A 23185-nucleotide genomic window follows, 5' to 3' on the forward strand; every position below is an offset into this window, starting at 1 on the left:
GAACACAGAGGGCAGGTGGACCTCCCAGAGTAAGTATCTTGAGGAAGGAGCAAAACACAGGCAGACACAGACACACAGATACACACACAGACACACACACAGATATACAGATACACATACACAGACACATACACACAGATATACACAGACACACACACACAGACACACACAAAGACACACACACAGACACACACGAAGACACACACACAGAGAGATATACACACAGACACACACACAGATACACACAGAGACACATACACATAGATATACAGACACACACACACACAGATACACAGAGACACACACACAGATACACACACAAAGACACACACAGACACATACACACAGATATACAGACACACAGAAACACACACAAAGACACACACAGACACACACACAGATATACAGAGACACACACAGATACACACACAAAGATACACACACAGACACACACACAGATACACATACACAGACACACACAGACACATACACACAGATATACAGAGACACACACACAGATACACACAAAGGCACACACACACAGATACACACACAGACACACACACAAATACACACACAGCACATACACACAGATATACAGACACACACAGATACACACAAAGGCACACACACACAGATATACACAGACACACACACACAAAGACACACACACAGACACACACAAAGACACACACAGGCACACACACAGATACACACACAGACACATACACAACAGATATACACAGACACACACACAGATACACACACACACAGAGGTGTTTTTTCGTTGTTCACACAGGCCAGCGGTACCAATGCCAAATCCTCCAGAGCACCTGCCTTGTGAATGTAAAATCACCTTTGCTTCTGTAGCTCCTCCCCCTACATCTAATCCTGGAAGGGTCAGAAATAGGAGCTCAGTGGGTTGGGGATGAACTGGTATGAAGAAACAACAACAGCTGACTGTCCTTTCCTCTGTGGTGTCTCCTTGCCTGGTGACACTGCAGTAAACACCCCTCAGCTCTGCTGGCTCCTTCTCACAGGCTCCACCCTGACTGCCTCCTTCTCTCCCTACCGTGATCACACCCAACCTTCTGAACTCAGCCCAAAAGCACATCTAAGATAAACCTTTCCCTGAAAGGTTTCTACCTCTGGGATTCCTCACGGATGGTGAGCCCCAGCACGTCTAGGAATGGGACACAAGGCACAGAGGTCCCCATAGCACATCGGGCAGAAGAAGGGGATGCTTCCCCACGGTAGACTAGGGTGTTAGGCTGGGCATCAGGGTCTACCAGGTGGGTAGGGCATACGGTCCAAATTGCATGACCGGCTCCGTTTGATTCCGACTGTAGTTAGTAGCAGAATGCCCTGTGAGGGTTTCGGAGCTTGGGTCCGGATCAGGCAATCTGGGAATGAGGAGTCTTTGGTGAGGCTGTCTGCTGGGTGCTGCTATCACACCGATGGTCCTGCTGGATAGTGGCTGCTACAGGCTGGGATTCAGAAGCAGAGTCTGGGGCCTGAGGAAAGAGTCCCATGCACTGGAATGTGACGTGTATTTATTCATCCATATAGTTGAGTTTGAATTTCACAAAATTCAGTGTGGCAGATGTGACTCTAGACTGGTATTTTCAAACATTTGCGGGCATCGGTCATCACTAGGAGAGCTGATTAAAATGTACATCTTCCCATCGTCAGGTAGGATAATCCTTACCTGTTCCTCCTTTCGGAGGACAGAATAGAACATGATGATTGGAGCTCGCATGATTCGTGATTAACGGCTGTGCGTAATCAGGCCTTGCAAAATGTACATCTTCCTGGGGGTTGCACTCAGTAATTAGAGAGTTTGGGGTGGGCCCTGGCAATAGGCATAGAAGCAAGTTTCCGGGTGATCGGGTGATACCGCACATGGTCCCCAGACCACCAAGCACGTGACTGAACTCTGATCAATTTCCATTTTTACTAAAAGACCAACACAGGCTTTGTCTTTTCTGTGTTTCTCCCTCCAAGTGTTACGTAATTAAAGCCGAGGCTGTGAGTGAGCAATTCAAGAGGGGCTGGGGGACCAAGGTTACAATTAGATTTTCCTGCAGTAGTGTGACAACAGATTATTTCAGCCCTTGAAGAGGCAGGTGGGCACGCATTCTAACAATGGGCAGAATGGTCTATGAGTCACCCTCCCATCTTACTGAATGTTTGCCCACACGGAAGATTTGCTCCATCACTCGGTATGAAATTGGGCTTCCTACTTGCAGCTGCCTGGTGAGTAATTTATAGGACAGAGAGGATGAAGAGAGTACTTAGGTTTTGGTTTTTGTTTTTGCTGGGTGATTCAAATGCCGTTGTTCCCTTGTCATTCCTGATTTCTGAAAAGTCCACTGCTCTCCCACATTCACATGTAGAAGCCAGAGGATGTTTACAGTTTCTCTGCAAAGCAATTTCTTTGAGAGCTGTTTTTCTTTCTGCACACTGCATGATTAAAAATAGAAACCATGAGCCCCAGAGGGAGTTGGGAGTAGGTCCTCTGGGTGCTTTCAGCTTAGGTGGTTTAAGAAAAAAATATTCCTTCCTTATTTCTGGTAGAGGAGGTAGTATTTCCAACAGGTGGAGCTGGGGGGGAAAAAACCCTGTTGCGACTATGTTTCTTAGTGGTACAAATTACTCTTAGGACACTGTTTGAATGGATGAGTTGAATGTCAAATTTGCATGCAAAGGAGACGCTCTCTAGGAGATGCTAATGTGGTTTGTGTTGTGATTTTCAAGGATAGTTTCTAGATGACCTATAATGTGTTTTCCTTTCCCTTGTAGATAACAATCCTTATTATCTGCAGTCTCAAGAAGAGAACAAAGCAGACCAGGCCGTTAGGGGATTGAAATTATGCATTTAACTTCATGAACATTGTGTCTAAGTGGTCTCATTCATTCAATATATATTTATAAGTAGCTCTATGCCAGATACTGCTCTCAGCACTGGGGATGCATCAGTGAACAAAACAGTCCAAATTTCTGCACTTAACGCAGCTTACTTTCCGATGAGGTTATAATTTGACTCCCTGGCCCTTACAATACGGATTTTGGCATGACTTTGGACAAGCTGATAAAGCTCTCTGAATGTGAATTTCCTCATCTGTCAAATGTGTTCATTGTGCTATTTGTGCTTCCCCAGTTTTCCTGGTCCTGAGAGTCACCAGGACTACTTGATAAGCATAAGCCCCTCCCACAGGGACTCGGATTCAGTATGTCTGGACCAGGCTTGTCCAGTAGAATGTCACATGAGCCACTCATGTCATTTCTAGTGTTCTCGCAGCCACATCTTTAAAAAAAAGTATAAAGAAATAAGTGAAATTAATTCTAATATCTTTTTAAAAATATACATATATTTATTTATTTATTTTTGGCTGCGTTGGGTCTTCGTTGCTGCGCACGGGCTTTCTCTAGTTGAGGCGAGAGGGGGCTACTCTTCGTTGAGGTGCGCGGGCTTCTCATTGCGGTGGCTTCTCTTGTTGCGGAGCACGGGCTCTATAGGCACGCGGGCTTCAGTAGTTGTGGCGCACGGGCTTAGTTCCTCCGCGGCCTTTGGGATGTTCCCAGACCAGGGCTCGAACCCGTGTCCCCTGCATTGGCAGGCAGATTCTTAACCATTGCGCCACCAGGGAGGTCCATATCTTTTATTTAATCCCATAAATTCAAAATTCTATCATTTCAAGATGTAGTCAATAGAAAATAGTAATGAGATATTTTATATTCTTTCTTTGTACGAAGCCTGCAAAATCTAGTGTGTATTTTATACTTACAACACAACTCATTTCGGATTTGCCACCTTACAAGTGCTCACTCATCACCTGTGGCTGCTGGCCACCATCTTGGACAGCACTGGTCCCCACAGAGCCTTGGAATCTGTACATTGAACAAGTGGTTCAGATGATTCTTACGTCTGAGCTTGCGTGTGGAAGAGATCAGATGATCTCCCCAAGGGAGCTCCCAATTCTCACTTTCTATTAGAATTTCGAGGTTGGGGGGGGGGGGGCACACCAAAGCATCTATCACTCAGTTGGCAATTACCACATATTCTTATTTTCAGAACATCAGTTTCATAACTTATTTGATCTCCTCTGTTTTCTCTCCCTCCCATCCTCTATGTGGTTAAACTGAGAGTCAAGGCTTCTTAAGAATAATGACATAACAGTGCTGGAGACGATTCAAAGAAGAAAACTTCACATGATCAAAGGGATAAGGAGGCTGTCTTATGCCGATAACCTAAAAAGAACAAAGCGCTTCAAGCTAGAAAAAGAAGGTGGAAAAGTCAGGGTGATCAAAGTTTGTAAAGTCGTGAAGTAAATGGAAGGCTGAACAGGAATGTTTTGAAATTCAAAACTTAGCAGAAGAATGGAGCCTATTGGATAGCTTGAAATCATTAGCCTTAAGACAAATGATAAGAAAACAATAATAATTCTTTAGGCAGCAGATACAGAATTTAGAGAACCCATTCCCTCTAGGATAGCAAAGGATATAATGCAAAGAGATTCAGGCAATGTTTCGGTTTAAGCCATAACCTCTTACAATATCCTAAAACATTCCCTATCTCCCTAGTAAGTAGTTGGTTTTATCTGTGGGAGGAGGTGAGCTTCAGGTCCTACTACTCTGCCATCTTGATTGCCTCCCCAGTCGTTGGTTTTAGATAGAATAATTTCCATCTGTCCATCCATCCACCCAACTGTACATCTGTTCATTAAACTTTGTAAGGGTCTACTCTGTGAAATAGGTTTTGTTAGAGGTTTTCATATGCAGGACTTCATTGAATACACATAACAATCCTGCAAAGTAGATACTATTATATCTTATTTCACAGATGGAGTTATAGGCTCAGAGAGGTTCAGTGACTTGTCCAAATTCATTTGGCTGACAAGTCGTGTTAGTGCTTGGTTTAAAAACTCCAAACCTTAAACAAAGTCCAGTGGTCTTTACAAAGAACAGCATGTGAGGCCAGATGTCTACTAGGTTGACCCAGAGCATTCTTATGAAAAAATGGGGAAGGTTCTCCTCTCTCAGAAGATCTATCACCAAGGCTGAGTTCAGCACGCCTGCCAGGACCTCACAAGACCAAAGCCAGCATCCCCTGCACCCCATCAGGGTTGTGGAAACCCTCTTCTGAGTTGCGATCACGTGGTTACAGATGTGTTCAATCAGTTTCGTTTGTTGAGCTTTCTTGGGGCAACACAGCGTGACAAACTTCAGGAGGTATAAACCTTGTTAGAATCACAATAGTACACAATCATCAAAACTAGTGGAAACCATTAAGATCATCTTTTCCAATCTTCTCGTTCACAGTAATGGCCCAGCTGCTATGCGTTTGTGGCCTTGGCCAGCGCTGGGATTAGAATTGACAGCCTGGCTCCCTGGCCAAAGCTCTTTCCAGGCTGGTAAGCTTTGCAAACGATGCCCTTTCACTGTTATCCAGTAGGCAAAGTAACTCAGAATTTGACATTACATTTCTTGACATTTGATGGAAAGGCCTGAAATATGTCACATCAGACTGAAAAATCACTGGGCCTAATAACATGCAAAAATGATTTACAGCTTGTAATTGAAGATTTAGCGTTGGCAAAAGTTGTTCTGGGTGACTTCAGAGGAGAGGCTTAAATTTCCCCCATTTGTTTTCTCTGTATCCTACTTTAGAGTTCTTGGCACATGCTATTTTCTCCATCCAAAATAACTGTTTGTTGCAGGGCCCAGCAGTAAGGGCAGGTAAGAATCACGGGGTTGGAGATACACGAACCGGTAGTCAATAGCCACGAATCACAAATCATATATTGCACACATTTGGAACACAACACAGGCCAGTCATGTAGCGAAAGGGGGTAACTAAGGGTTGGGTCCTCCCACAAAGAACCTTCAAGTCACTCTGCTTAGCATCTCTTTTTAAGGCGTCACGGTTACCCCAGGGGAAGGGATCTTGGCTCTATCCGTTGCTCCTGTTCTAGTGACATGCATGGCCCATCAAACTTCTCATCTAAAGCAGTAGTCTTAGTTCATCACTTGAAGACTCCCGCAGTCCTGCAGCGGACATTTCAAAACAACTAGTATGGAAGTTCCCATTGGCCACGGTGACTCCATGTTGAACTACTTAACATGTCTTGACAGTGCTTAAATCCTGTAAGTTTCACAGAAGATGAATAGGAAACCTAACACGAAAGAAATCACATCATAACAATACCCCATATGTATTAGATAGACTAGAATAGGCTAAGCTGTTGTAGCAAATAAACCCTAGCACCTCAACCCTGGGACGTGTAAAGACCCTGTTTCTCACTCACAGCACAGTCTGATGTGGGCTGAGCGAATCTCCTGCATGGGTCCCCTGAGCGAGCTCCCCTGCACCGCTCTGCTTTGTGCCTCTCACAGACCTGGGTCCTCTCCTTGGCAGTGACTCTGGGATCTGAATGGTTTTCATAATGCAGCTACACCATCTTAGACTCTTTCCCTCCAGGCAAGTGGAGAGAGAGAGATGGAGGGAGGGAGAAAGGGAGGAGGAGAGAGAGAGAGAGCGAGTGAGCCTAGAGAAGACACACGTGCTTGTATTTGCCTCAGACAAGAAGGGGTCTGGGAACGAAAGAGGATTGTGTGGACACTTGGTCAGGAGCAACAGGCTCTACCACGCCAGATCTGGGTTTCGTCCCCCCGCCCCTGCCACACGTCAAGAAGCCTTTCTTCCCTAAGCACTGAACCCAGCAAGATTGGTTCCGGCTATTGACAGGCTCTTGGTTCACCGAGAGGACTGGAAGCTCTTTCAGGGGAGGGAGCTCCTAACGACCTTCATCACGTGTTCTCAGGGATCGCGCTCATTCGCTCCGGCAGGTGGTTGATTTGGGGGAAGGAGTGTGACTCCAAGACAGATGGCCTGTGGCTCACTCCCGATGCCAGGTGGGGGGCGGGGGGTGAGAAAGGCAACGCTGACTGTCCCTGGGGCCTGGGGGGAGGAGGGGGCATCTCTCTGAGTAGAGGAGCCACACTGGCTTCCTTTCCTCATTCAGGAAAAGCTTTCACTCTGTCCTGTAACTCGTTCCCTCCGCAACATTTACCGAGTGGGTATATGCCCACATCCTACTCATTAGAAATGAGCCATTAAGATGGCTTGTCTTCAGCATTTATTGTTTGTAGATTTTTTGATGATGGTCACTCTGACTGGAGAGGGTGTGGAGAAAAGGAAACCCTCTTGCACTGTTGGTGGGAATGTAAATTGATACAGCCACTATGGAGAACAGCATGGAGGTTCCTTAAAAAACTAAAAATAGAACTACCATACGACCCAGCAATCCCACTACTGGGCATATACCCTGAGAAAACCATAATTCAAAAAGAGTCACGTACCACAATGTTCATTGCAGCTCTATTTACAATAGCCGGGACCTGGAAGCAACCTAAGTGTCCATCGACAGATGAATGGATAAAGAAGATGTGGCGGGCTTCCCTGGTGGCGCAGTGGTTGAGAATCTGCCTGCCAATACAGGGGACACGGGTTCGAGCCCTGGTCTGGGAAGATCCCGCATGCCACGGAGCAACTGGGCCCATGAGCCACAACGACTGAGCCTGCAAGTCTGGAGCCTGTGCTCCGCAACAAGAGAGGCCGCGATAGTGAGAGGTCCCCGCACCACGATGAAGAGTGGCCCCTGCTCGCCGCAACTAGAGAAAGCCCTCGCACAGAAACTAAGACCCAACACAGCCAAAAATAAATAAATTAATTAAAAAAAAAAAAAAAGATGTGGCACATTTATACAATGGAATGTTACTCAGCCATAAAAAGGAACGAAACTGAGGTATTTGTAGTGAGGTGGATGGACCTAGAGACTGTCATACAGAGTGAAGTAAGTCAGAAAGACAAAAACAAATACCATATGCTAACACATATATATGGAATCTAAAAAAAAAAAAAAGGTCATGAAGAACCTAGGGGCAAGGCGGGAGTAAAGATGCAGACCTACTAGAGAATGGACTTGAGGATATGGGGAGGGGGAAGGGTAAGCTGGGACAAAGTGAGAGAGTGGCATGGACATATATAAACTAAACGTAAAATAGATAGCTAGTGGGAAGCAGTCGCATAGCACAGGGAGATCAGCTCGGGGCTTTGTGACCACCTAGAGGGGTGGGATAGGGAGGGTGGGAGGGAGGGAGATGCAAGAGGGAAGAGATATGGGAACATATGTATAGGTATAACTGATTCACATTGTTATAAAGCAGGAACTAACACACCATTGTAAAGCAATTAGACTCCAATTAAGATGTTAAAAAAAAAAAAGATGGCTTGTCTTCAAGGAGAGGTGAATTGGAGCCCTCCTTTTTATGGAGGGTCAAAAATGTGCAGACATGTTTTGGTGATTTTTCTTTTTGAATATGCTTCTTTTTTTAATTTATTTTTTTATCATTAACAAGAGTTCAATCTTTTTTTACATTTTTTTCTTTTGAAGCAAATCTTACACATGATAAATGCACAAGTCTTTGGTGTACATCTGTCGAGTTTTGACAAATGAATACATCTATATAATCTAAACCCTATCAAGAGATATAAAACATTACCATCATCTCTGTAAGTTCCCTCAGCCCTTTCCCAGTCAGTTACTGCCCTAGTCCCAGATGCCAGAGGTGTTCTGTTTTTGTTTTTGTTTTTTTCTATTGTAGTTTCAAGATGTTGATTTATACCAGTTAGTATCATTACTGAGTCCTCAAATAATTTTTCTTCGGTTGTTACTTGGTCTTCTTTTTAAAAGCATATTTTCCATGTTCTGGCCACAAGTTATTTGCATTCATCTCACAGGCCCACTTCCTCCCAGGATCTCCCAAAGTCTCATCTGTCGTGGGATTCGACTCATGATCTCACCATCTAATTAGGTCCAGGTGCAGACAAGCCCCTGAGTTTGGCTTGCCCAGCACAGCACCCTCAGCTCCCACCCTCTGCAGGAAAGAGACTTCCTTACAGAGTGTAAGCACCCTGCAGACAGAAACTCATCTCCTTTTACCCCTCATGATGCTTAGCGCTAAATATTAAATGCTCTGGAGATGTCATCTTGCAGAGTTTCTAATGTTTCAGAACAATCAAACCTCGACATCCCTCCCTTCTATTCCCAAGTAGCAGAATTCCTTGCCGTGGTTGGCTTTCTGCCCTTGGAGCTCAGGAATTGCCTCAAGAAGAGCAAGCAAACCCCAGTGCTCGTGCCAGTGCAATGACCATCAGCAGTGGCAGGGAGGGGCTTTGTGGTGTAACGAGGGGGCACTGACACCGCATCACTTCCCAAATTCTCAAACTGCACGCTGCTCCTGGGATCCTCTTGGCAAGGCCTCCCTGCCTTTGGGATATCAAACCAACTGCAAAATCAAAGAGACAGCCTTGCATCGAAGGCCCCCTGACACTCTGTTTACAGCCAAATCAATCTGCTCACGGTCATAACTGAGATACAGGGGGCCCAGGTGCAGCCTTCACCTGGACCTCGATCTGCCTCATGACAGGACCAGAGATGCTGAGGAATAGAAGGAAACCTTCTCTTCCCCTCCAGTCTTCTGCCCCCGTCCCCATGCCCACCCTGCACGCACACTCCCATGAGAAACGCTTTTCAGGAACAAAGGGCGATACATAATAGTAGTAGCTCATTTAATCTTTACAGCAACCCTATATGTTTCTTATCCTCGGATAAGACACTGCAACCAAGAGGGGTTCATGACTGGCTGGGGGTCCACAGGCCATGATAGGCAGAGCCAGGATTCAAACATTAGTAGATTCCAGGATGTGTGCTATTCACCACCACCTCACTGTGAAAGTCAGACAGTGTGTTTTGGGTACAACAATGACATAAACAGGTTTCTAATATAGGACTCATAATGTGACATATCCTACCTGTAGGTCAGGAATTTTATGTAGACTAATAAGAAAGCACTGAATGTGTGTACATTGATTTATAATTTATAATGATCGGCAGACATTCACTGGGTGCCTTCCAGGAGCAGACACTACAGTAAGCATTTTACATATTGTGTCACTATTCTTCTTACCCTTGCAACATAGTTATTATAAGACTGGGAATTGAAGCACTGAGGAGTCAAATACTTTGCCTACATTTGCACAGCTGGGGTGTGACCCTGCTGCAGTACATATGCTTCCCAGCTTTCCAGCTACAGCTCCTGATATCTGTTTAACCTGACTCTCCCTGTCACCTTTCCAGCCCTCTATGTAGTATTCCCAGCCCTCCATGAAGTCATCAGTTTGCTAAAAATAATTTCCGTGGTTGATGGGTTTTTAACGGAGCATGCTGCCTCTGGCCCCTCCCTAGAAGTCTGTGTCCAAGGGGGTGGGGGGCGGGCGTTCAGAACTCCCGCTGATCTTAGCAGGCTCCAGGGCTGAGGCTGTGCCCTCTCTGATTTCTGCCTCATCTTATTTTTAATGAGGTCAAGGGCATCCACTGGGGAAAGGAAGGGGGCTATCTCTCCCAGTGGTGCCTGGAGCTCTCTGCTGTCACCCCTATTTTTTTGCTTCTCACACAGCTGGTGTCAGAGGCAGAGACATCACTCACCCAGCTAGTCCTTGTAGGTCACGTCATTTCGAGCCGGATACCCCAGGTGGGTGAAGGAGAAATGAACCTCTGTATCTCCCAGATGTCACCTGCCCTCAAAGCCCTCTTTCCATATCCGACAGGCAATTTCCTCACTGAGCTCTGCATGGTGGGCTCTTCCCAGGCAGAACCAGCAAACCTGACCCTTCAAAAACAGATGCCGGTGGCAAGAGGCATTTCCTGTATCTCACACTGCATGAGAAGCTGGTCCCAGGGACCGCCCGAGCTTGGAGTCACCCAAGAGATGGTAGGAGGGGCCACCCACACGAAGCCTGGTGTGACCGGTGGAGCGGACACCAGCTTGGGAGTCCAGCTGAGTCACAAAATCGCCTCTGGGAGGAGTGCTTCTCCTCTGACGGCCTCGGTCTTCCCATCTGTGGTGTGGGGATAACTCCATCTCATCTCCCACGTGAGCGTAAAGTCAGTGTTGGAACCTGGCCCGTGAAGCCGCAGTCAGAGCCCTTTTCTCTATCCTCCTCGCTACCCGTCTTCTCAGCCCAGTTCCTGGTCCCCCCCAACCCCCGCCCCGGCCAAGCCCCGTCTGCTTCCCTCTTTACAGCCACATCTGTCCCTGCCCCGCGTGCTGCTGGCTCACACTCACTGCACTTCCCCCTCTACACTGGCGGGCCTGATGCCTCAGCCACGACTTCTGCAAACTCGACCGCAGGGGAATTACCTTACGCTCACCTCTAAAGATGGGGAAAAGCAGAGGGCAAAGGTTACGCGCGCTTTTACTCTATTTTCCTGTGATTAATATTAGAGGTGGGACTTTGCTGTTAGTTGTCTACACGTTAATAATTTTTATGTCTTCTTGTGTATTGACACTTTTTATTATGAACTGTCCGTCTTTGAACTCTAGCAATATTTCTTGTCTCTGAATCTATTTTCTATGATAGTATATTGTCTCTCTAGCTCTTTCACAGTCACTGTTTGCATAGAACATCTTTTTTCATCCTTTCATGCTCAAGCTATTTGTGTCCCGGAATCTGAACTGTTTCACCTGTTGACAACATATAATTGGATTTGCTTTTTTTTTTAAATCAAGTTTGAAAATCTGTCTTTTAATGAGAGTGTATAGAACATTCACGTCTAATGTAATTATTGAAGTGCTTGGGTTCCACTCATCTCGCTATTTGTTTTCTCCAGGTCTCATGTATTTTTGTTCTTCTGTTCTTTCTTTACTGCCTTTTTTGTGTTCAATTTTTGTGGTGTGTAATTTTTCTTCCTCTGTTAATTTTTACATATATCTTAAACAGTTTCATTGAAGTAAAATTGGCATGTAGTAAACTGTGAATGTTTAAGGTTTATAATTTGGTGAGTTTTGACATGCACACACCCATGAAAGCACCAGCGTGCCCCTTTGTCTCCCCACCCATGCCCGCCCATCAACACAAAATCCCTGGCCTCATTTCTGTCAACGGGCATTGGTTTGTATAATCTAGAATTTTATATAAATGGAAGCCTACAGTGTATTAGTTTTATCTAAATTCACTCAGCATGATTATTTTTCAAACATAATACATAAGTCAAACCAAAAATGAATAAGCATGATTATTTGGTGATCCATCCAGGTTGCAGTGTTTCAACAGTTTATTAGTTTGAATGGCTGAGTACTATCACGTGATAGATAGAGAGATACTACTACAGATACAGATATATACTACGTTTTGTTGACCTATTCACCTGTTTGTTTATCTGTTCACCTGTTTGGACATTTGGGCTGTTTCCAGTTTTAGGCTATTATAAATACTGCTGCTATAAACATTCATGGCCAAGGTTCTGTGTGGATATATATTTTTATTTCTCTTGGAGATACAGCTGGTAGTGAAATTGCCGGCTTGTATTATAAGTATACTTCTCTAAGATATAGGATTTGAAAATATTTTGTCCCAGTCGAGGCTTGTCTTTTTGGTTTTTTTTTTAATGATGCCTTTTGAAGAACAGGAGTTTTGCGGGGAGGGATGGATTGGGAGTTTGAGATTAGCAGATGCAAACTATTATACATAGAATGGATAAACAACAAGGTCCTACAATATAGCACGTGGAACTATATTCAATATCCTGTGATAAACCATAATGGAAAAGAATATGAAAAAGAATGTATATGTAGGTATAACTGAATCACTTTGCTGTACAGTAGAAATTAACACAACATTGTAAATCAACTATACTTCACTAAAAGAAATTTTAAAAAAAGATAAAAAAAGAAGTTTTAAATTTTGATGGAGTCCAATTAATCAAATCTTTCTCTTTTATTTATTCGCTCAGTTTTTAGTCACCGCATGCTATATCTTTTAAAATTCCTCTATTCTAAATTATTTGATTAGCTTAGTTTTAATTCTCTGCGTTTTCACAAAGTCCTTTAACCAGTACACGGTTGTGCATTCTGTTTTCATCCACTGTGACCATTTGCTGTCCTCTATTGTCTCACCTGGGACCATGTGCACCTTAGATTTCATCTTGAATTCCTTGTGGCACTTAAGCAATACCCAGCACGCAGAAAGCCCTCAAAGAACAAGGGTTGAGTTATTTGGTGCATTGCTCATATGTGCTGTTTATGACCAGTCTAAGCTTCAGGGTTCACATTCTTCCTTCAGAAAGACAAATGGTGACATCTGAGATATGGGACCTCTCCAGTACAACCCAATGCCTTTTAATCAGCTGGAATCATGGTTTCATGCCAATCCATCCCTCCAAACTCAAAAGAAACTGCAGACATGTGCTTGCTGAGAATATGACACGTGCTTCTTGCTCTATAATCCTTTGATTTATATTAGATGTGGCCTCAAACGCACTTCTCCTCCCTCTGTTGGAGGAGATTGTTTCTTGCTAGCAAATGTTTTGCTTCTGCATCTTGTGCATGGAAAAGGCCTTTGCATCCCATGGAGATTTTGCGTTTTTACTCAGGTCAGTAGAGGGTACGGCATCCCACTGTGCCATCCAGGTTACAAAGCAGTAGGGTGAACAGCTGTGATCTTGAGACAAGCTTCACTCCCAGGTTTGTCCTGAGCAGCCCTGCCAGCCCACACCTGCGCTGACAGGTGTCACATGTCACATGTCTCTTATTTTCTCCTCTCAGCATCACTGTGAAGGCTGCATGAACAAAGGGCTAAGGTATGTGGAAGTGCCTGCTACAGGGCAGGTACAGGGTGGGGGCTTGTTCCATTATTCCTGGTGTGCCTGAAACGATTCATACCTTTAAAAATATAACTGGTGTACTTCCAGGCACTGTGAGGGGCCAGGGAGAGGACAATTTCTATGAGGGTCTGTCCTGCACCTGTCAACGTTCTGCCCGTTTCCAAGCGTCTTGTTTCTGGCGCACCTCCTCTGCCGCATCTCTGCGTTTCAACAACTAATCTAAACATCGGTCAGTTGGAAGCAGCTTCACCGACACCAGGAACAGACCTAGAAGCACACAGGAAGCTGTGGTTGAGCTCCTTCTGGGGTCGGGTGCTGCCTGTTCGCTGGCAGTGGTGCTGAAGGGTGTGCCAGAAGGGAGAGGAAGGACGAGCTGCCGGGGCAGAGGCCCCCGCAGTGAAAACCACTACGCTTTGTCCCGCAGACACTCCTGTTCCTGCCCTCGGCTAATCATAGCCATGGGCTTTCAGGTGATTCTAGCCAATTTTTGATAATGCATATCAAAGGGTAACAAAAATACTCATTTCTGAAAATCGCCACTGCCCTTGCCTCCCTGGCTATCCGAGAGGAAACTGACATTTCTGGGACAAACTGATCAGCTTTAGTGGCGAGCGATGGGCCACTGACCTCGGTGGGCAGAGGAGCTGCTGAAAGGCACCCGTGGGCGTCCTCCAGGCTTCCAGGAAGCCTTAGGGACGCGAAGTCCTCATTTACACGACATTGTCCCAAGTCCAACCATGCTGTATTTTCTTGGTCCAGGTCTTGGGCCCGCTGGCAGTTACTTGGAGTCAGAAATGTGTTTGCTGTGGCTTCTTCGGTGTCTTCAGCATCAGATGCGAGGAAAGGTGGCCGTCGGCTGTGGTGGGCCGGGGGGATGTGCTTAGGTTGGCACTGAGTCCTTTCTCCTGAGGACAAGCTAGTGACCCTGAAGATGGCTCAGTCTCAGGCCGAGAGGGGCAGCCCTCTACAGGGGCCAAAAGCAGGAGTAACGTGTGATGACCTCCACCGACACCGCTCCCGAGCCTTACCCCGTAACAGGACCCGGCAGGAGGCATCCAACAGATCTGTTGTGTATTCAGTTTCCTCATTTTTGAAGAGGGTGGGCCTCGGTGACGTGGGGATGGGGCGTACGACTAGGAATATGTTCTTACTGACTTCCAAGTGAGTGAGGTAAAAAACGCTATTTTTTAAAATTAATTTTTACTGGAGTAGAGTTGATTTACAGTGTCGTGTTAGTTTCTGCTGTACAGCAGAGTGAATCAGTTATACACATACACATATCCACTCTTTTTTAGATTCTTTTCCCATCTAGGTCATTACAGAGGATTGAGTGGAGTTCCCTGTGCTAGACAGGAGGTCCTTATTAGTTATCAATTTTATATATAGTAGTCTTCACAGGGGTTTTAAGTGAGTCAAATGAGGAAATATATGCTGGTTAAGAAGCCAGAGGTTCCCAAAGCAAGTTCACCTATGTGAGTTGCCATTGCTTCCCTCCTCTGAAAAGCAGAGAATATTCCAGCAGATTATTACAAAGTTTAAATGTACTAATCTTAAACCCTGAAAAGGTAATCTTTTGATGATATGAACCACTTATAACTTTGTTCCAGTACAGTAGAATTAAGAAATAATCTCCAAATTAAAACTCCATTATACAGTCGAAGGTTTCTTCTTATTAATTTTTCAATTGAATTTATTTAAAAAAATAATAAAAAATTGAGTATTATCTATCAGGTATCGCTCCAAGTGCTTCAAGCTATTACCATAAAAAATGTTATTTAAATCATGAAAATGTATTTTTTTTTGCATCAGAAATGCATAGTTACTGCATCCTATGAAAGTTTAATAGTTAAATATTGTGTGTTTTTCATTCAATGATTGTGCAAATGAATTAGGTATAGGAAAATACCTACTGCTTATTTCCTTATTTACATTTATGAGAAGATCTTCATGTAGATGGTGTTTTTGGTGAAGCAGGGGGCGGAGGCCAGCTTCACTCAACAGAAGGGACCTTTTGAAGCCCGGACTGGAATAATGGAAGGAGAGTATGAGAAATGTGACGGGACTTGACGACTCTGGTTCCTGACAAACAATACTGGCCACGCATAATACATCTAATTCCAGATGGCCACACGGCTACAAAGCAGTGCATGTCTCAGCACTGAACTCATCTTAGAAACCAGGCTTTTCAACCAGCCCACGATCTCCAACAGCTTTGTCTTACAGATGAGACCAAGATGTACAGCCTCTTGCTGAGGGTCCCAGAGCCTTGTACACGTTTCCAGGTCCCTAATCTCTGCTCCCTCTAACCTGGCAGTAATATGCAATTGACTCTTACCCCGTGGGTGCATCTGAAACTTGACCTCCAGGATCCATCCTTACCACGGCCTGGAGCAGAGTGTCACAAGGGTCCTTACCCCTGGCGTTTGTTCCTCAGCTGAACCTTGAGTCAGACCTCTGGTCCTGCCGGGGTCTCCTCTCCAGGGTCCTAACACTGGATTCTCACCTTGTGCCCCAGCTGTGCTCCTGGTTCCCAGGTGTTAGTCTCCGTACCTGCTCCCCAGGTCTCCTTGGAGCCCGTGGCTCGGGATTGGGCTGGACCGTATGCTCGGCTCCTGCTGGATTCAAGGCTGCTCCATCCTCTGCTCTTCCTGATATGCCTCCAGCCCCTCCTGCATGCTCTTTATTGCACTGACTCCTTGGTTTCATGCACAGTTCCTGGAAACCTCCCTCTACATCACTGATCCAAAACTGATGGTCCCGGTGTGAATGCCTAGTGGCCACCACGCCTCCTCCTGAGTGGCTGGCCGTTTCATGGTTCTGAACCTCCCAGGCCTTCTGCCGCCAGGTTGATCCTGACTTGCGCACTGAACAGTGTTTACAGGGAAGGCAGCTGCTGGCTTTCGTGCTCACCTAAGCCTGGCTGTTCCTTGTCTCCATCGGGGTGTCTAATGGAGGTTCGTCTACAGCTTTGACCTCAAACTCCCTTTGCCTTTTGTCTTTTTAGACACTACTGCTCATCTGCTGGGTTTACCTGCCATGGGCCCTAGGAGGGGAGCCACACTGCAGCTAACGGGATAAAGAAAGGGCAGCCTTTCCCCTCCACCCCACTGACCCTCCCACCTTCCTCACAAGACAAAAATCTAAGAGGGAATGTCCAGAGAGAGCTCTCTCCTTCTACCTAACCTAGCCATTCCAGGCACTTCCAGTCTGCTGTTCCAGGCACTTCCCGTCTGCTGTTCCAGGCACTTCCCGTCTGCCGTTCCAGGCACCTCCCGTCTGCCGTTCGAGGCACCTCCCGTCTGCCGTTCCAGGCACTTCCCGTCTGCCGTTCCAGGCACTTCCCGTCTGCTGTTCCAGGCGTTTCCTGGTTGCTCTTCCTGTCCTTTCCTGCCCTCCTCTGTTGGATCCTGTGCTCTGAAAACCTGACTCCCCAGGCTTTTTTGTCAAGTGATCTCTGGCCTGATTCAGCCACTGGGAGACTCGTGCTGGGGACCACCCCCCGCCTCTGTTTCAGGCAGTGTCTATGACAGTGCCGTACCTCCCACAAGGATTCCGGTCCCGCCAGACAGCCCCTCTGTCCAGGAACCCAGCTCAGGGACTGAGCCTCTCACTGAGATGCCAGCTTTTGAAGAACTGCACACCTGGGGAAGGGGGGCTCACTGTGACCATCTCCACCCTTTGCACCTTAGCCGGGGGTGGGGGCAGCTCCTGGCATGGCTCTTGTCTGGGCCCCCTCACTGTGCCCTCCCTGTCTGCTCTGACTCCATTGATTGTCCTCCGTACCATCAATTATACAGCAGCCTTTGGGTATAAGTGAAGTCACATTATAGGATGCGTATATCAACTTTCACATAATGCAGCTTACACTACATCTATCAGGTTTAATATGACGTGGTTTCAGAAATATTAAAACATAAACAATGGTCTATTTTAGAATCCCATCCTTAGTGCGATGTTGATTTCCCCTTGTGAAGGTTGAATATGTGATGTAAATCCTTGCAGGAATTCTCAGAACATCTCATGTGTTTAGTCCTATTCCTATTAAGTTTAAAAAAAATTTTCCATTTCTCAAACTTACCTGACTATAGCTACCCTTTTGTGCCATATCTATTAACAACCAGTGGAAAGGTGTTTCCCATAATATACACTGAGAAATATTAAGTCATCATATGAAAACTACATGATTCATAGTAGACCTCACATTTCCTATCCCTTCTTTCCTTCTTTCTTTCCCTTCCTGCCAGCCTGAGGTTGAGTTTTAAACCTTCAATGGAAACTGTGAAATAAAATTCATATTTTATGGCAAGACAAGAAAAATTTAAACATAAAAAGTCTTCTCTGCCCTTTGGCCTCCTCTCTCCCTACGGTGCATTGTGTATCTGCATTATGCATGGACCAAACCTCCCCCACGGGCAGAAATAGCTGCTCAACCATGAAGAGCCAACATTCTCCCAGCATCAATAAGACAACTCCTTAAAGATAACATTCCTCCTTGATCTTGTAAGAGGCTGCATGATCCACCTCGATGGCGCTTAGATCTGGATTATGTAAATCGTCAATAATACGTCATTTGATGTACAGCCCTCTGTCTCATAAAATGTATATAAACTATGTCTTGACTTCTAACGGGCGGAACAGTTCTCAGAGCTTTCTGAGATGCTCTTCCTGGGTTATAATCCTCAAATTTGGCTAGAATAAAATTTTCCGTTTCTTTCATAGATTGACTGATTAATTTTTCTTTGACAAGATCTACTTCATCTCTGCTTCTCAATTGATGAAAATTCTATTTTTATTTTTTCGTGGAACCATAGACCACTGGACCCATGAGGAACTGTGCTGGGCAAAAGTCTGATATTGTCCCCAAGTTCTCAGCCCCTGGTGTACACGCACTTTTTCCTACTTATTGAAATGCTAATCTGGGTGCTGTTCTGAAGGGATTTTGCAGATGTAATTAAGATCCCAAATTAGCTGACCTTAAAGTAGGGAGATTATCAAGGTGACCTAATCAAGTGAGCCCTTAAAAAAAGGTGAGACTTTTCTCTTCCTGGAGAAAGAGGTTCAAAGCATGAAGGGTATTGGATGTGTGAGAAGGTCTCCTTTGCTGGATTTGAAGGTGGAGGGACCATGTGGCAGATAGCACATGTGGTCTTTAGGGGCTGGAGCAGCCCCCATTGACCCCTAGCAAGGAAATGGGACCTCAGGGCTGTAACCACCAGCAGTTGAGTTGTGTCACAACCATTTAAGCTCCAGATGAGGATGAGCAGAGAACTTGACCATGGCCAGCCTCGACTCGACCTGCCGAGCTGTGAGCTAATAAACGGGTTTTGTTCTGAGCTGCTCACTGCATGGGGATTAGTTATGCAACAGTAGGAAAGTAACCCAGGGACAATGTTTTTCTCCTTGCAGCTGGGGAAACTGAGGCTGAGAGAGGTGAAGTTGTGTCTCCTGATCTCCTATGTGATGCCTTCGGCACCATGCCAGTCCCCAGAGGTGGGACCAAGGTGCCTACAAGGGGCTCTCTTTCAAGGGACGATTTTTTTTTTTAAAAGAGGAAACACCTGGTTTTCCATCAGATTAATCAGACACTTGCTTATCTCCATTGCAAACCCCCTGAGGTATCGAGTAGGGGGTCCTTCAGTGGAACTCTAAGTAGGGCCAGCCCTTCATGCTTCAGTTATTTTATTCCCAACCTAAAAATAGGTGCAGCTGGTGCTGTCCTTGGCCTGAGCCTGGATGTGGCCGTCCGTTTGCCCAGGATCCTGTTGCCGAGGATCCAAGGCTCCAGAGCTCCCAGCGGGGCACCCCTCTCTGGTTCCAAGACAGATGGCTCCGCACCGGTGAGGAAGCTTCTTCCTGCCCCCCTTCCCGGTCGCTGCTGCTTCATCTGTTTGTCCTTCCAAACTCCCCCCTTCCTACTTTGGCTTCTGACAAGAGGGAGCAGAGAGAAATCGGGCATTGGGGGTCACCTGGGCTTTGGGGGTCTTCTCTTCTCCATATTTAATTGTCTCCTGGTACCCCAGTGCCAAGGTAAGGCTCAGTCCTGGGCACAGGAAGTGAATAGTTCCATGTGCCAATTCATAAGCACAATCTGACTCTTAACATCTAGGTCTGCTTATGTATAACTGGTCAACCCAGGATACATCCAGAAAACCACATGGTGTGGTTTAGAGAGTTTTAAACCTCTAAGTCTGACTTGGGCTAAGCCGGATAGACAGTTCTTACTAGAGGAAATGTTGCACTGCCATCACTGGTGTACAGTAAGACTGTCTAAGCATCTACTGCTACCCTATCCAGTCTTCACTAGGTCCTTTAGGAGATGGCAGAGCAGAAGCATAAGATATAAATCATCAGGGAAATGCAAATCAAACCACAACAGATATCACCTTACACCTGTTAGGATGGTTATTATTTAAAAAAACAAAAGGTAAGTGTTGGCAAGGATGTAGCAGGAAGTGATACATTGTTGAGAAGTGGTCCATGGTTGGTGGGAATGCAAATTGGTAAGGCCATTACCAATATGGAGATTTCTCAAAATATTAAAAATAGAACTACTGTATGATTCAGCAATCCCACTTCTAGGTATTTATCCAAAAGAAACGAAATCAGGATCTCAAAGACTTATCTGCATTCCTGTGTTTATTCAGCATTATCACAATAGCCAAGATATGAAAACAAGCTAAATGTCCGTCAGTGGATGAATGGATAAGGAAAATGTGGTATATCCACACAATAGAATATTATCCAGCCTTAAAAAGAAGGAAATCCTGCCATTTGCAATAAGATAGATGGACCTAGAGGACATTATACTAAGCGAAATAAGCCAGACACAGAAAGACAAATGCTGAATCATCTCACTTAGATGTGGTGGAATCTAAAATAGTCAAAGTCACAGAAGCAGAGATTGGAGTGGTGGTTGCCAGGGGCTGCGGGAGGGGTTGATGAGGGAGATGTTAGTCAAGGGGTACAAAGTTGCAGTTACGCAAGATGAATACTTCTGGGGATCTAATGTATAGCATGGAGACTACAGGTAAAAATACTGTACTTTATTCTTGAAATATGCTAAGAGAGTAGATCCTAGGTGTTCTCACACACACACAGAGGTAACTGTGTGAGGTGATGGATGTGTGAATTAGCTTGATTGTGTTAATTCTTTCACAATGGGTACAGGTGTACCCCTTACATATATACAATTAAAAAAGAAAAACAGGATATAATTTCTACTCTCAAATAGTATATAGAGAATAAAATAGAGATTAAAGTTAAGTGACATTATTTGAAATATACACAAAATCTACCGCACAGCGCCCCAAGCCAGAAGAATCACTGTAGGATGAATTTGGAATTTTTTGTGGAGGACATAACGTTTGAAATATATCTTGAAGAATTAATATTCAATTCCAAAAGCCTATCTTTATTTCAGATAGATACATAGATAAATATATCCATTGAAGAAAATTGGACCAGAAAAGATTTGAGAAGGCAAACATTTCCTCTAATCCCTCAAGCCTTTGATACCAAAATATAACAACCAGAACAAGCTTGCAAAACTTTTATTTTGCCCATTATCCTGTTTGTTTCTTGTATCTTCACTAGAATTTATACTCCGTCTGGTATTGAAACAGTTTTGAGACATCTTAAAAATTAAGCACAGTGTAGAATACAAAACATTTAAAAATTATAATAATTCTCTTATTGTCCTGTAAGAACTTTTTTGCCTTCTGTTAATTGACTCTATTCTTCCTAGCTTCCTTGTTACCAAGGCAAAAGAGAAAGGCATTGATTTATATTTCTGCTACTTTCTGAAGGCAAATATTCTGGTTTATTTATCAAGCTTTTTCCCGTTATTGAATTCAAATGGGGATGAGTCAGAGAATCCTGGGTAAGAGAATAGACAATGCATTTAAATACAGGTTTTGAAAACATGCATACATCTTGTTCAAATGGAAGAAGGCACACCACGAATTCATCTTAGTTGCCTGCGAAATTGCTTTGACTAGGTTATAATAGTCTGTGTTCGTTGCAATCTAACATTTTGGCTTCCTGTAGCAAAAGGACATAAAAAACCCTATTAGACTGTTAGTGAACTTGGGCATTAGATGGCCTTTCTCAGATATCAGATGTCTCAAGTGAGCCTTGGCAGGCATGGATTTCCACCTACTCAGATTTGAATTCTCTAGCAAGTGCCTGCAGCACATTCATCGGGGTTCATTAATATAAGAGTCTTGTGTTTTCAACACCATGCACGCTGCAGGAAGAGCTGTCATTCCAGTGCGTAAAATTAAAGTCAGGTAGAGACCCAGTGGGCTGCAGGGGGATCTGAAGGACTTAAAAGTAATGCACTCTCGTCTGGAACCTGTGCTCCGCAACAAGAGAGGCCGCGATAGTGAGAGGCCCGCGCACCGCGATGAAGAGTGGCCCCCGCTTGCCGCAATTAGAGAAAGCCCTCGCACAGAAACGAAGACCCAACACAGCCATAAATAAATAAATAAAATTAAATTAAAAAAAAAAAAAAAGTAATGCACTCTCCACTTTTCAGATTAAAATAGTGTTTTCCATGTGATGGGACCTTCACACACAAGCCGAAGATGTCTAAGGGAATGCCTTAATCGACTTCTCCTTGTTAATTTATTTACTGATTTTACTGACTCGGTTTGAATAAAATTGCTTCTTGGTAGATTACAAGAATGAGTAACTTACAAAATTCATCACCAAGCAGTCCAATCAATCGGCCTGGGAGTATCATTATTGATCATCGCCCACTTAAGTGTTCCAGCACATCCAACTCAAACAGTTTAATTTTCATGTATTTGAGGCTGAGCAGCTTAATTTAACCTGAATGGCCTTTGAATTGTAAGATATTAGTTATTGTTCCCAACATATGGCTCTGAGGGGAGAACAAAGCTATGACTTTTATACAAGATGACTTATTCCTCCCCTCACTCTAGACCACAAGGAACTGGACAGGCCTGGAGATTCTCAAGAACTTGGGAGAAGGAGGAGCCTTTTTGGAACTCTCCAGCAACAGTGCTGATTGGACGGTCCCTCCTCCTCAAGAAAATGCACAGGGCTGCTCTGCAGGGTGTTTCTTCAAGGATTTTCCTCTCTCAATTGGTTGTAGACCCGAGCAATGAATTTATTGCCAGAAACCAGGGCTGTAGATACTAAATGTCAGATCCTTCATCCAGGGTGGCCGTGACTATCTGCTCTGTCTCTGCATATGCTCTCTGCCATTTCCCTGTGCTCTAGAATTCCTGCTGTCAGGGGTAAACGCAAGGAGTACATGCTTTCTCCTCTGAGAAGCCTGGATGTTAAACTTTATCTCGGAGAAAGTAGAAAGGCCTATACATAGGGTGATCCTGGAATTTACGTTAAGTGTCTGACAAGTTGCCTTTACTATATAGGTAAATATAGGTAGATATATAAATTAGCTAAAATGTAAAACCATTTTTAAAACTAAA

At 44.7% G+C, this 23185-nt stretch overlaps 1 non-coding gene across 1 annotated transcript; it reads left to right on the plus strand.

The window, feature by feature from the left end:
* The first annotated feature begins 1685 nt into the window (after positions 1 to 1685).
* On the plus strand, positions 1686 to 1830 carry LOC137768929 (U8 small nucleolar RNA). Its single transcript, XR_011074852.1, has one exon. It is a non-coding gene; the product is annotated as a U8 small nucleolar RNA (small nucleolar RNA).
* The last annotated feature ends 21355 nt before the right edge of the window (positions 1831 to 23185 follow it).

The sequence above is a fragment of the Eschrichtius robustus genome, chromosome 8 (genome assembly GCF_028021215.1).
Source record: "Eschrichtius robustus isolate mEscRob2 chromosome 8, mEscRob2.pri, whole genome shotgun sequence".
Lineage (NCBI taxonomy): Eukaryota > Metazoa > Chordata > Mammalia > Artiodactyla > Eschrichtiidae > Eschrichtius > Eschrichtius robustus.